The sequence below is a fragment of the Lathamus discolor genome, chromosome 3 (genome assembly GCF_037157495.1).
Source record: "Lathamus discolor isolate bLatDis1 chromosome 3, bLatDis1.hap1, whole genome shotgun sequence".
NCBI lineage: Eukaryota > Metazoa > Chordata > Aves > Psittaciformes > Psittacidae > Lathamus > Lathamus discolor.
The window spans coordinates 115100121-115115597 of NC_088886.1; the positions used below are offsets into that span (position 1 = coordinate 115100121).

Sequence of the window (15477 nt, forward strand, 5' to 3'; positions counted from 1 at the left end):
TGCGCAGGTAGAATCATTTGCCGTAGGTTCAGTGATTCTTATACAGAGTAGAGAAGACTATAGTATACATTACTTAGAGCTGGAAATATGTCAAGAAAAATGGATCATGGATTCTCACAGCTCAGCTTGTGGTAATTTGAATCTGAAATAATAGAGTAATCTTGTTTGTGAACCATCAGCTGCAGAGGTATTTATTCTATATTCTAGATGTATTTCTATTCTATGATTCTTTGATTCTGTGATTATGAAAAGAACTTATGTTCCTGTTTACTAGAAACACCTGTATGTAAAGCTGTGTTATAATTGTTCAGACACACTGAATCAGGCTTTTCTGACTCAAAACAAAATAGGAAAATGTCCCAACCATCATACTGATTCTTCTTTTGCATCTCAACAAGGTTACTCTTTTGGAAAACCACTGTAAAAGAAATCCACTCTTTTCACTTTTAGAGCCATTCATATGGCAACAAACCACCATTCTTCCATTTATATCTGTATTCATCCATTTAAAAGCTAAAGTTTTCCGGCTTCTTGGGTTTATAGCCAGCTGGCTGCTGTATGTAACATGAACATATTCTGACTGTGCATGAAATGTTTTGTCTCGTTTAACCCATAATTGTAATGTTCACTCTAGGCCACAGCTCACCTGCATGTATTTAGCATGTACAAGTTCCCGCAATCACAACTTGCCATCTTCTTATGTCTGTACAATTTACTGTTATTAGAGAAAAGTACAAAAAAAGCAACCCAAAACCTCAATGCTGAAACCATCTCCCTCCGCCAGAACCCTTCCTGGGATGGAGCTGGATAAAATGAATATGTTCAAGATGGTGGGCCATAGCTGAGCCAGCTCCTGTGGGACCAGTGCCCATTTTTTGGCATTTACAATAAACTTTAGAATGATTTTTTAACACAAATGCTTTAATAGCAACTGGGGAGGGAGAGGCAAGGCAGGGAAGAAGGACGTATATACTCTTTTATGAATTCTAGATTGCAGATTTTTCTCAAAGTAGTCTGATAAGCTATACCTGTTTTGTAGCAAATTGCTGCATTCTTAGAAATCAGAGTAAAAAAAAAAAAATCACTGGAAGTGAAACTCTGAAATGTCTGCCCTGAATTACTGAAACATCAATGAGAAGCAGAAGCTTACATTCAAAGAAAGCGTGAACATTAAAATTTGTTAGCATACTTCAGCTTTGTAAGAAATACATTATATTATTTATTCTTTATGCACCGTTGCTGGGTTCTGAGAGGCAATAGAACCATTAATTAATAGTAGTAATCCTGGGTAATGTCATAATAAGCAAGACAACATATTAAAGCACATTTAATTCTTGCCAGCTATCAGGAGGAACCTTTACATATTTTAAAGGCCCATTAGGTTTGTTTACATACTGAGTTGAAGCTGGTATGCTTTGCTTCTAGTAGAACTGCCATTGGCAGGGGCTGAACCAGACCATAGTACTTGACTCTGACAGTATTGAATTTCCCAACTGTTGTGGGCAGTCAGTAATATATTGTTGCTACTTCAAGGCAGCCTGTCTCTCTGGGACAGTGGGTACAAACCAAAACCCTGTAGTCCTCAAAGCTAGGGTGTTTGGGGGTTACCATCATAAAAATGAAAATAACTGAAATTATATATATCAGAAGCAATTTTCCACAATGGAAAAGGTGGTTGAGGAATCCAAACTGTGCCTTCAGGTATATTACCTAACAACAACAAAAATTTGCTGGGCTTTAAATTGTACTAGCAATCTGGAAAGGATTTTCTCACTGGAGCTATGTTAAGTGTTAATAGTGAAACCTGGATACTTTTTCCTTTGATCTCTACTCAAGCTCATATAGAATAATAGGATCAAAATAAAATGCCATTTATATGAACACCTTATTCTTTTGATCTTGGCACAAAAATTTCTGTCTCCAGCTACAACTTAGCAAGCAGTGCATCTGCTCCTTTTAGTTGGACCTTCTAGTTTGTCATAACTTTTGACAAATGGTGTTGCAGCCAATTTTTTGTGTGGTTCATGAACTTTGTTGTAATTTTTGCCCAGAGTCTTTAACTGCATTTTCAAAAGAACTGAAAATAAGGTAAATGGGACCTGTAAACGGGTGACTTGTGGTCAGTTGTGCATACATATGTTGAATATATAATGTAGACATTTGTATGGTGCTACATTTCATATTATAATGTCAGTTGTTCTTTAACCACTTGGCCAAAACTGTGACATTCGTGTACTCTGAATAAGAGAGACTGTATGGGCACGTCAGCCCAAGAATAGTTGGAGTAATTGTGGTTATCATAGGTGCTAAATTTTGGATCACAGCTTTTTCCATCAAGAAGGTGATATGCTCCATGATGTCTGGGTGGGAACCAAGCCTTTCTCTTCATTGCCTCCCCCTCTGCAGGAAAGACTATAAAAGTATTACAGCTGGATACCGTTGCTTTCATGTAGAGATGTACGAGACAGATAATCCACGGGTGAACATGAGTACCTTTCAGCTCTTTATTCCCTGGGTTTGATAGTCAGGAGTGTTTCTTTGGAAGTCATTATTGCAAGCACTTAAAGTAAAGCTGCTTCTTCATGCTCTTTCAAATCTCTTATTAAAATTCTTCACCAAAGGCTTTGACTGCATGGAAACAGCTGAGCTGTATTTATTATGATGATTGATTGTGTCTCATTGTGATCTCTGCTTCAGTTGTCATAACCTCCAAGAGTAGACGAGATGGGCATGAAGCACTGTGACACCTGAAAGCAAACAAACTGAAGTCCTGAAGTTCACCAATGTCATAATTGCTGCTGTCCAGGAAGAGGGATTAGTGAGTGTGAAGAAACCCTAGCTAGGAGAGAACCTGTGCCCAAGCAGTATCTTAGGTGTCAAATGTCTCTCTCAAGCTTTGCATCCCACTGTAATTTATATTTAGCTGTTAAGCTTATTAGATAGAAGCAGTCAGCTTGTTGTACGCTGTATGCAAGGAACACCACTGTGCAAGTGCTGGGTAAGAGTTTAGGCTCTTGCTGAAACGGCTGCAGTTCAGGCTGCTGCACGTGAGCTATCTTCCAACACATTGTGTTGCAAACTTTGCTGAATCTCTATAGTCTGTTGTGAAGCAGGAGTATTGCAGAAAGCCATAACCATGGCCATAACCTATAACCTTAGTCTTATAAAATACGGCATATTCATTACGTGCAATAGAGATACCAAGCTAGTTTGAGTACCAGAAGCAGTGCAGACATATTTGCACACTAGGATTAATGCATCCTGCTGAGATCAGGTCTCCGAGCCAGTCTGCATTCAGTCCTTCTGTAAATTAGTACAGTACTTCTATAAGAAAGTTTCTGATGTAGTTGTTTAAAAGGCGGTAAATATCTCTGCAGCTCTTAACTGAACAATGTCCATGTTCATCTTTTACCACATCTCACTTTGTAGCCCAGAATTCAGACCTACCTTTTTCATTACCTCATGGCATACCTTAGAGCAGCTTTCCAGTACCTAAAGGGGCATGCAAGAAATCTGGAGAGGGTTTTTTTACAAGGGCAGGTAGTGTTAGGACAAGGGGGAATAGCTTTAAACTGAGAGAGGGCAGATTCAGATTAGATATCAGGAAAAAATTCTTCAGTATGACAATGGTGAGGCACTGGATCAGCTTGCCTGGAGAAGTTGTGCATGTCCCATCCCTAAAAGTGTTCAAGGCCAGGCTGGACAAGGCACTGAGCAACTTGGTCTAGTGGGTGGCGGGCTGAAACTGGATGATCTTTATTGTACCTTCCAATCCAAACTATTCTAATATTCATTTTATGGTTCTGTGATCAATTAAAGGAGGGATGTAGGACTCTGGACAAGGAGTTAAAGAGCTACAAAGGTTCATAGTTTTTTCTCCTTACAATAAAAATGTGATTACCCTACTTCTGCAGTTAGCATGAAGCAAATAAGCTCTGCCATGAAGTCGGTGGGGCATGAGTTAATACAAGGTAGTAAAGGAATAATAATAAAGTAAAACAGGAAAGTCTACAGTCTTTTATGCCAAAACCAGTATGATCCTGCTGCAGTCTAAGGCCCTGCTGCAAATAGTATTTTCTGATGCCTGAGTAAGTCCAATTTACATATGTACAAAGTGTATGAATAAAGTTATAAAAGTATGCATAGTAGTTTACTTTTTTTTTCCTTGAAAGTAATTTGCTATTGTTCAGACTTTCAGTTTTCACTGGTTTTGTTTCCAAAACCCCAGAAGGAAGAAAAAATAACAAAAGTCCAGAAAGGCAAAAGGGATATGTTCTCATTTCAGTTCACAGAATTTCCTGTCTTTAAACAATACAAATATATGCCCTTAGGTTTCTAACGTGCTGGAAGGATACTGAATCCTTGAAACAGATCAAATTAAAAGCAAGTCCACTATAGCAACAGGGAGTTTTACCAGCACATCCAATAGATCTCAGCAAGAATTCACTGGGTTTTAACTGTGTTGCCAAGCCTTAGAAAATCCTAAACTGTTGACTCCATAAATGAATAAACACTCAAAAGCAGCAAGAAAATTCTAGGCTGAATTGGGCACAATGAAAATCTGGTGTATAATAATTGTTCCCTATTCATTACAGGCGCCATAAAAGCTATTATTTAATAGAACTTCGAGATGTATTTGCAAGCAGAACAGACATGGACATCGACTGTGTAAAGCTTTTTTAAGTACATTGCTTCCCTCAGTTATGGTTACATGTTCGATGGGCTGAACTTGTTGCTTCCCACACTCAGGGTGGAACATATGAAGATCATGGGGGCAGCTGGCAGTAGCTGTCACCAGAGAGTGTGGCAGGTTGAGGAACCGGCATCCTGTGAGTGGTGACTTGGGCATAGAAGGAGGGAGAAGCTGAAGAAACTTCTCCCTGGTGTTGTTAAATGCTTTAATTTTATCATTTGCTTTTAAATTCTGATGTGCTGGCCTTTTTTTTCACCTTTTTTGACCTCTTTCAATAGAAACCTCAAAGTGCTGTACTGAGAGTACCGCTCTCCACAGTCATGTAGGGTGTATCTGTACGGATGATGTTCAGAGTTGTAGAAGCAAGGCATTGGGGTGACCAGTATGGTCAAGCTCTTTGCATCTCCAAGGCTTCTTATTTTTTTAATTTTTTTTAATATATTTAATACAGTAATGTTCAAGATGACCAAATTGTGCTGCAGAGCAATTCACAAGCCTCTGTGTCCTTATAGGGTAGGCACTATCCTTCCCATTGTCCATTACGCAGATTGTTACCAAGATGGTAACTCAGCGTACAAGGGTAAGATTACTGTTTGTTTTGATATTGTTTTCTCCTTTTTGCAACATCTTCATCTTCTTGTTTTACAGTCTTTAATACCATAGGTAAATTAGTGATGGGCCACAAGCATTTACAGAATTTGGAGGTGCAGGTTCCCTGAGGAGTCTTCTAGTGCCTGCATGCTGAAAGGCAGATGATCAGTAATCATATATCAGTATCACTGTCACCCAGATTTATACCAGAAAAAAGGATTCCCACTTATTTTTATCCCCTTTAATGACACTGCTTCTATCAGTAATAACATTTTCAGAGTTTTCTGACACAGCTTGATCAAGGCGTAGAGTTACGGCCTTTCTAGTTCTAGAGATGGAGAGAGACTTTTGGTGTTTGAACAATGACACACTGATGCACTGGCAAAGTAGGGATTAAGACTCAGTATTTCCTCTAAACCACACTGGCTAGGTGAGGTACAAGTGCGTACACAATAAAACTTCAGTTGTAGTGCAAAGAAATTGCAAGTAAATCTGATAACAATAACCCATTTTCAAATGGAGGTCAAAATCTCTGCATTACCCTGTGGTCCTCAGGGTCAGAGACAGTTGACTGGACCATCCGATTTGAATGCCCTGCGGCTGAGATATCTCTACAATAGCCCTATGTTTTTCTTACTGTTTGAACATTGTATGGATGACAAAATGGGGTTTATTTTTTTTATGTGCATACAATTATTATTAATTGATTTCTCTAGCTTCTTCAGATAAAACTTCCTTCAGTTAAACCTTCCAGTGAAAGCAGGCTTCATTGCTTATTTATTTCTTGGGGTACCTGAGAAAGTGTTAAATAATTAAGGTAAAATATGTGTTTTCCTGAGAAACACAGAAGTTTGCATTTTCACAGTCAAGTGAATTATCAAAACCAGATGTGAGCAAGTGGAACATTTTACATAAATTTATTAAAATCATTATTTACCTGTAAGTTATAAGAAGGACTTAGTTGCACTAGTTTGTTGCCAATATGCACTGCCAATAATCTGCCAAAAAGCAGCTTGCTGGCAAAATCACTGAAATGGTTAGCTTATGCTTGCACAGAACATTACAACCCTGAGTCAAATGAAAGCCTACTATAAACAAACTCTTTGATGGTGGATTCACTGGAATATGGTATTGATGTATGGTATACAGTTTATATGGATTATGTATACTGTGCAAGAAATATGGATATATATTAATGGTAACTTGATATGTGATCAGTTAGGACAGTTACTGTTTTCAGTATTCACTATGAATAAGAGCACAAAGCAACTGCTCAGTTTTAAAATAGGCTATTCACATGCAGCCCAAAGCACTGGCATACTATTTGTTCAATTAATACAGAAAGGCTATTGAAAATGTAAAATATCTGACATCGACACAGAGTAATTTTAAAGGCAACTTTTCTTCTAGGAGCAATTTATACATTACATAAACTTATATTTTTCATCCAAGTATCATTTCAAGAATAGCAAGCTTAAATATTGGAGGCCATAGGGAAACATAATATTACGATAATGTTCTTTGGTGTGGTTTGGAAGGTTTTAGGAAACATTTGGAAGTATTTTTCTCATAAAGTCACTTAACTATTGAAGTGTTATGATAGCACTCCCTTCTGCATCGCGTATGTTACAAAACAGCCTACTTAAAGGGGACATCCATCGTATATATCCTGATTAGAAGTAGTTCCACAAAACAGGAAATTATGTTATAGGATCCTGGTATTAATTTTAATTTAAAATAAAATAAAAGACAAGATGATTTGAGGTGTGATATCGGTTTTCAAATACCCATTTCCAATTCTATTTAGCAAGAAGAGATGCTGTATTTTGTGGAGCTATATGTGAGATTTGCATTTTCTAAATAAGTACTCAAGTGCTGAGCAGTTTTTTTCTTTTTAAGTAAGCACTAATAAACATGACCAATCCTTTAGGATCCTAAAGAACCTTAAAAACCTTGCAGTTCTCAGAAGCCTATTTTTCCCCATAGTGTAATTCATTCTTTTCAACTTCTGCAGAAGCAGAACTTAAATCAACAATTTCTAAGTTTCTGGCAGTTGTTATCAAGGGGACTCTTAAGGTCTCCAAAAGTGTATCTTTTACTTTGCAGTGTCAGTGCAGCAGATCTATACAGTCCTGATGTTTAATTATAGAGAAAATTACTTTTTTTTCCCCCTCCAAACTATCAATTAATTCATGTTTCCATATCTTTCACAAAATAATGCGTAAGTTATTTTGATCTCTGTTATTAAATATGAATTGTAGTTCATTACCATCTTTCTGAGGAGTTTTTAAATTATCACCGTTTCATTTGTTGAGAATGATGTTCTTAGAAATTACAACTGCATGGATTCTTACATTTAGTGCTAAAGCATTTCAAGGAATTGAAAATGTGATTTCAGAAATAATGTACATAGGATCAAGCTCAGTCTTTCTTGAAGTCAAAGAGAGCTTTGCTTTTGACTTCAGTGGGTCCAGAGTTTCCCTTTCGTCGTTAAAATGCAGAGTAATCACTATCTGATACGTTTTTCTGCTGACCTAAGGCACATAGGATATTGTTGAAGTAATTTCTCAGGGGTAAATACATAACAAAATGGACTAATCCCACAAGTACTAGATTAGGCTAGATGTGCTTTTGGCTGAAATGATGTCCAACAAGAGCAGCAGCGCAGATGACTCAAAACCAGACTTGCAGCAATGTATTTGTTTTGGAGTAGTTTCACCTGCCTTTACTCCTGTTTTCAATAGTTTCACTGCAGGCTTGTGTTATGGAAGGAAGTACCTTTCCATGTAATAGGGGGAATAAAAGCTGAAGAATGCTTTAGTTAAAATCCTATAGAATATAGGCTTTACAGTGTATTTTGAGCAGTAATCTTCATGTTAGAAATTCAAGTGTAATATTGAGGGGAAAGTTAGAGATCAGTTTAACCGTCTATGTCATAACTGAGGTGCAGATGCAACATCTTAGAGAGTAAACTAATAGGAATGTTGTTGAATCAGAGTGAAACTAGATTGGAAACTGTAAACGCTAAGTAAAAGTGGTAATTTTGGCAGTATCAAATACAGAGACTAGATACTGAAGAATTTTTCTCAGAAATTATTCATAAAAATAGGTGGAAATTGCACTTTGAAGAATCAGAACTATCTTTTCTCTTGTACTCTCTTTTCTGTTGACGTCTTTCATCTCCTGCTGGTCTCATCTTCCTTCTCCACTCCAAGAAACCAGTTTATCACTTGAGTCAAAAGCAACTGCTTGTAGTTGATCTGGATCCAGACTCCCTTCTCCGGGACCATCTCTGGATCCTGCCTGCTAATCAGGAACACCACTGGAGTAACAAGGATTTTTGCAGTCAGCTTATTTGTTGCTAAACCGGCAATATTTTGGCTGATTTTGCTGAAAGAAATCAGACCTTATGACATTCCTCCCTGGTGTATCTGTTGTATAGATTACATACCACTTCCCTCTTTCTGTCCAGGATACGAACATCAAGAAGGAAGATATCCTGCTGCTGCTGTCAGCTTTAGCTCTCTCACGTGTTGTTCACCTTGTAGTCCCTCTTGCAAGCTGCTGCTACCTGCAACAGCTCTCACAAACTTCATATTCGAGTGTAAAATCTTCATCCTTGGCCATTGACAGGATGAGGCTTTGAGCAACCTAGTCCAACTGGATGACCTTTGAGCACAAGGTTGGACCAGAGCCCTTCCAACCTCAGTGATTCCCTCAGTCTGTGCTGTATTTCTCCTGTCATGGAAGATAGTTGAAAGAAAATAATGATCACAACTCAAATAATACCTCATATATCTTGCAGCTTGCAAACATGAAGACCGGTGTAAACTGTAATTACTCAAGAAAATATATTTTCTACTTTGGGAAGACAAGCCCAGATGCAGACCTTGTATTTTCTTTTGCTGTGCCCTTCCCAGTGCTTAATCTTGGCTCTCTTCAGTTTTCTTTCTGTTCTCTCTCTTTGCTGCTAATCCTTGTCCATGCTTATAAGCCTCTAATATTTATATGGCATTATCTATGTTAGAGATTACTGCTGACAAGTAATCTTTTCTCTCTTCTGAATGAAGAATTGCAACCATTGCTAAAGACCAGAAAGTGAAATTAGATCTCTGAAAGTCTGTGACAGTGTCAGTAAACCATAATATCATTTCCCTAAATACTGAAAAACTTACTTCAAGTTTTTATGTTTGAACTGTAGCATAGCTTTGGGACACCTGACCACACTCAGCAACTCTTTTTAGCTGTAGAGCAAAATGTAACAGTAGTTGCAGAGAAAAAAAAATCAAGAACAAAATTACTGAACTGAGGCTAGTCTCCCAGTTTTTTTTATTTGTTGCCATCTTTTGAGAAGTAGGTAAATATAAATGCATCAGTTTTACTGCTATCAGGTGATTTGTAACAATAAATATTAAAAATATAAATGTATATGTAAATAAGAACACCAAGTAGTTGCTGTCTGTTCCAGTTTGGTGTCCAAAGAACTACTTTCATGACCTTGGTTGTTTTTTTTTTTTCCTTAGAATAGAGTGGACAAAATTCTGACTTCTGGGAAAGCTCAGAGATATCCATACAACTATGGTATTTGTACAGTGTTTGGCCAGTAATATGTGTGCCCAGGGACTGTAGTGGTAGGACAAGGGGTAATGACTGTTTAAACTTAAACAGGGGAAGTTCGAGTTGGATATTAGAAAGTTCTTTACTGTGAGAGTGGTGAGGCACTGGAATGAGTTTCCCAAAGAAGTGGCAAATGTGCTCCATCCCTAGCAGTGTTCAAGGCCAGGTTGGACAGAGCTTTGGGCGACATGGTGCAGTGTGAGGAGGCCCTGCCCATGTCAGGGGGGTTGGAACTAGATGATCTTAAGTTCCTTTCCAACCCAAACCATTCTATGATTCTGTGGTTGTATAGTTTTGCATATATTTGTAGTAATTGTGAGAAGAAATTCATCTTGGGAAAAGGATAATTTCAAGGAAGCAGAAAGAAAGGAAGTGCAAAAGTAGAATGTCTTAGTTACTGCAAATGGCAAAAATGACTGTCCATTGCAGCATTATAAGCCAAATGGACTCCAGGTGTTAGAATCACAAAACCTCTCTGCAGTGTTTTAAGTCGTATAAATTCTACTAGAAATATTACAGTTAGCAAAGAGACATTTATGATCATGTTTAAAGAAAGACAAAGGAAACTGTCAGACAATGAGTTTGCTAAGTTGTAAGTTATGCTGTGACGGTGCATCAAGCACTTGAAGCAAATGCGGCAGCTCTAAAATGTGTGTGCTCCAGCTCTAAGGCCTGGGAGAGGTTTCTAACATATCTGATCATGACCGTCTCCTTTTATTATTTTCAAACTTTTTGATGGCGATATAGTAGAAAAAAAATTCCATTGCATTTTTAGCATTATTTTTAACTTTGCTTCCAAATGTAGCTACAGTTCCAGAAAGGACAGGTTTTATGAATTCAAATTCTTTTTTTTCTTAATAGCTTATATCCATTCTTTCAAATTGTCCTCCCTTATCGAGATCAACTATTCAAACCACTATATGGCACACAGAACTTGCTTGTACAATTTGATCTAACTTAAACCAGCACTCCAGTTAGTCTTTCTAATGTGGTTTCTATTTGTCGGGCAGTGATATCATGGCCTTTCCTTTTTTTTTTTTTTTTTTTTTTTTTTTTAATAAAATGGTGCACAAAGTGAATTTTGATGGCATTAAAAAAAAAAACAAAACAAAAAAAACAATTCCTGTAATTAATTTTTCATTGGGGCAAATGAAGTGCTGTGAATAAACACATACAATGTAACATGGCAACATGTTATGAAGGGGCTTGGGAAAACGCACATGTCTGCTTCAAGGAAAAGAATGTAGGTTTCCTCGAGGGATTTCATAGCGAAAGTGAAAAGAAAATACAAAATACATAGATGCAGAGTTTAAAAAAAAAAAAAAAGTGTTATTAAAAATGGAAAATATTTAGATTGAAACTCTTGACTTTTAGTATATGGGAGTTTTATTACATATGGACATAGTTTAATTTTTATCCCATCTTTTTAACTGAACATCTATACTCACTATGCAAAAAAAGAAAGTTTTCAAGGCTTACTCTTTAGAGTCTTAATAAAGTTTTAAAATTTACTGTTAACGTGTGTCTGAGATCCTCAAAAATATGAATAAGTTAGGTTTTGAAAGTCTTGAAAACAAGTTGTGATACTAATTAGTTATCTAAGTCTCTGTTCTAAACTTTAAGTGTGTAAATATATATGAGTTATGCATAAAAGTAAAACATTTTTTATGGGTTTTTTAAAATATTAGGGACAGCACCTCATAGTATCTGTTGCGTTAATATTTGTATGCTTTGGTGATATTTTTTTTTCCTAGAAAGTTTCACATGCAGAAGATTTCACTACAAGAAGTTAATAATAAAATACTTCTCCCATATGAAAAATAGAATGCTATGGCATCTTTTGTTTTATGTGATTAATGTGTGTTGTAGCTAAGGTTGAGAAAAATGGTGCATCTTTCTCAACAACTAAGTTCTAGCTAACTATTGCAGTGTCTGTCTAGCTTGTTTTTTAGGATCATGGAACCCTAGAGTGGTTTGGGTTGGAAGAAACCTTAAAGTTCACTTAGTTCCAACCCCCCTGCATGGGCAGGGACACCTTCCACGAGGCCAGGTTGCTCAAAGCCCCATCCAACCTGGCCTTGAACACTGTCAGCAGCCACAGCTTCTCTGGGTAACCTGTTCCAGTGTCTCAACCCCATGACTTTGAACAACTTCTTTCTTATATCTAGCCTTTTAAACCTATGTCTATTCCTGCCCCAGCTCTGCTGTTCCATAGCCAGCCTCTCTGAGGTTGTATGTTCTGAAACTTGGATAAATTGAGATGAAATTGAAATTTAGATTATTTTTGTGGGAGGGAGTAGATACTGGCTCCAAATAAAACACGGGAGCACTTGATTTTTTCTCCAGGTTATAGACTTCTGGATGGCAGTGTGAAAGTCCTGCAAGCTCTGGGATCTGGGCAGATAGGGGATGGAGAGATGAGTCTTTCAGGAATGTGACGGAAAGAAGAATTAATGTGAGTCTGGAAGAGAATAAATAGAGTAGCAGGAACAAAAATGTTCTAGAGAGAATGTAAACACAAAAAATGTGCTAACTAGACATTGTCTTTCTCCAGCATGCTTTTGGGAAATGCACATGAACAGGTTTAGAAGATTTCATGTTGTTATTAGTTTATTTTCAGGTCATTTATTTAAGTGTCATAAAGAACATTAGCTAGTGGTTAGGGACTACAATATCCATTATATCATTCCAATCATGTGGACAAGTTTATATTACATATGATTTACAATGGTCTTTCAGCAGTTAAAATTGTTATATTCAGGTACAAGGTTTTATACATGGTTCTATTTAGGAAAATCCAAGTGGCTGAGCACAGAGATGTCTTCCAATCAAAGTCCGAAAAATTAATGCTCTTACACGAACACTGTGTTGCAGCGAGAGCTGTTTATGGCTCTCTGCCTACATCCTTTATCATGTCTCCACTGTTGTTAGTAAAATATACAGAACTACTTTATGCCAAAACAATGGAAGTTAATGCAGATAACTTGTTCCAAAGTTAACCATCAAATAAATCTTCTTTTTTTTTTTTTTTATAAAACTGTTAAGTGAAATGGTGTTCTAAAACTTTTAAAAATTGTCAAGATGATGAATACTGTGTGTGTAATACAAGTAAATACCATGGAATTGATTGCACACACATGTCTTAAATAAAGGATATTAAATAGTTTATTCCAGAGGGAGATCGGTGGAGTTTTATCTACTATTATTAGAAATTCTGCAGTGACGGATCAGATTTATAAGGGCTGAAAACTAAGAAGAAAACCTCTTCAGAAATAGAAATGGTGCATTGAGTGGGTGATTGGCTGGGAGATTAAAGACAGGCAGGGGGATACAGCCTGCCTAGGTAGTCCAGCCTCTCACATATCAGGCAGTGCTTAACAGCAATGAGTTTTCAAAATCTGTTAGTTAAATTTGGTTTAATTTATTGGTCCTCTCAATTCGGTCACCAACTTGGTGGTTTAGGGCAAATCCTGTAACGTATTTCTCCTTCAGCTTTTCCCATGCATAGATATATAAGTATATCCTTGCAGGGATGTGTCCATATTTAGAGGAACCACCACCAGCTGGTTTTAGGTCTATAATTCAGCTTGAACTGTCAGAATGCACACTTAACATTTCAGAGCATATGTGTAAGTAATTCAGCCACACTGTATTTATACTTTTATGTTCTGAGAATCTGAGGGTGGCTAAGTTGCTGAGATTGGAATGGTTTAAGTTGGACTGGTTTGGGAACCTGTCTCGTTTGTAACATAGGTAACAGATTCAGATGAGGTTGTTGAGTGTGATAGAATTTTTTTCTGGTTTTATCAAGGCCAGGTTGAATGGGGCTTTGAGCAGCCTAGTCCAGCCTGTATCCCTGCTTGTGGCACGGGGGTTGGAACTAGATGATCTTTAAGGTTTATTTCAACCCAAACCATTTTAGGATTCTGTGATTCTGTGATCTACAGGGAGCACCAACGGGTGATGGCAAGCAGTGGAAAAATGGTAGATCTCATAGGCGATTTGGTCAGCGGCTTGAAAATGCAGCTTAGTGTAGACAAACATGAAAAAAAACGATGGCACGCAAAATCAAAGAGTACACATCATATGGAATATTTACGCAACGTGCAGACTTAGTAAAGGAGATTCAGAGGTTTGAAGAAAAATCCTCAAAGCAATTAGTCAAGAGTACAACTGAAGTGTACAACTGCAGTAACGCTCACATAGTGTGTGTGTGTTTGTGTTTTGGTAGTGATTTTGAGGAAAGAGAGTTTGTGTTTAAAGGTGGTCCATTGCAGGGTGAGTTGGATGATTCTGGTGTTTAAGAATATTTGTTTTGACAGAGGGAAGGGAGTGGTTTGTTCACAGCCTAGAAATGAGCTGTGATGGAGTAAAACGCTGAAAAACTGTGGAGGAGGTTGATAAAATGGAGCAAGTGTTGGCTTTAGTAAACAGTTTAATAAAAAGGTTATAGTGGGTAAACATTTGGAAATTAAGAGGAAACGGAAAATTTAAATGTCTCTGCTTATCTGGGAGAACCACAATCACACTGAAAGGCATGTAAGTAAATAATATTCGGGTAAATTAACTTGAGGTCCAGGCAAGCATTTAAAGTGAGGAACCCATGGTGGCCATGCATGTAGTCCTCTCAGTGTTAATTTAGAAGAGTCATGGTTGAACAAAAAAGCTTCACTCAAGTGTTTCCTGGGCAGGGTCTGTAATTCATTACTACTTCAGATCAAATAGTAAAACCAGATCTGCATAAAATGTTACATTTCATATGTTACAAAAATTAGTTCAGTGGCCTTAATGTAACCGTACAAATGCATCCTGCTGTTGGGAAGGGTTTTCTGTGTGGACATCGGATTGAAGCAACAATGGTGTCTAATATTGTCTATGGTACCTCAGAAAGGTCATGAGTAGGTCTGCCTCAGTTTCCCCATCATCATGTTCATTATTTATGCTTGTGAAAAAACATAATAAAGTTTTGGGTTTTTTCCTGTGAATGGATGTACAACTCAATCCTTTTCTCCTAGGTGTGGGTTTGGGTGGTTTTTTTCTAGTTTGTGTTAAATTTTTTCAGCTGGTCATTACATAAATCAGACAAGGATAGTTGGGTAAAAAGAGCCACTTCCGTGTAATGATTCATTTTTGGCCCATGTTATTATGCAACTGACAGTCTTTCTGCGTTAGCTTTTTTGACCTCTAATGAAGCAACTTGCTGGCCTCAAGTCTAGACATGGACTAGACTCACCTTAGGTTCAACACCACTTCATTTGGCATTTGTTACCAGTCTTAGCCATAGTCCTGGCAAAAATGCCAAGGCTTTTCTGGCAAAATTGTCTTTTTACTTCCCAGAGTTGTTTGCTGTATTGTATTTTACAGGCAAATAGATTATTCTTCCTGTTGATGTTTGCCATTAGCAGCCGTGTCGGTTAGTGGAGACCTTTGACTACTCAGCCAGTCAACCTGTTATTTTATTTCACTGGTGGAAGGTGTCCCTGCCCATGGCAGGGGTGTTGGAACTAGGTGATCTTTAAGGTACCTTCCAACAAACTAGTCTATGATTCTGTATTCACTAAAATGTATGCAAATTG

At 37.5% G+C, this 15477-nt stretch overlaps 1 protein-coding gene across 18 annotated transcripts in view; it reads left to right on the plus strand.

Annotated features, from left to right (window-relative positions):
- GTDC1 (glycosyltransferase like domain containing 1) overlaps positions 1–15477 on the plus strand; it is a 338529-nt gene that overhangs the window by 135107 nt on the left and 187945 nt on the right. The gene's annotated exons all lie outside the window — the stretch shown is intronic.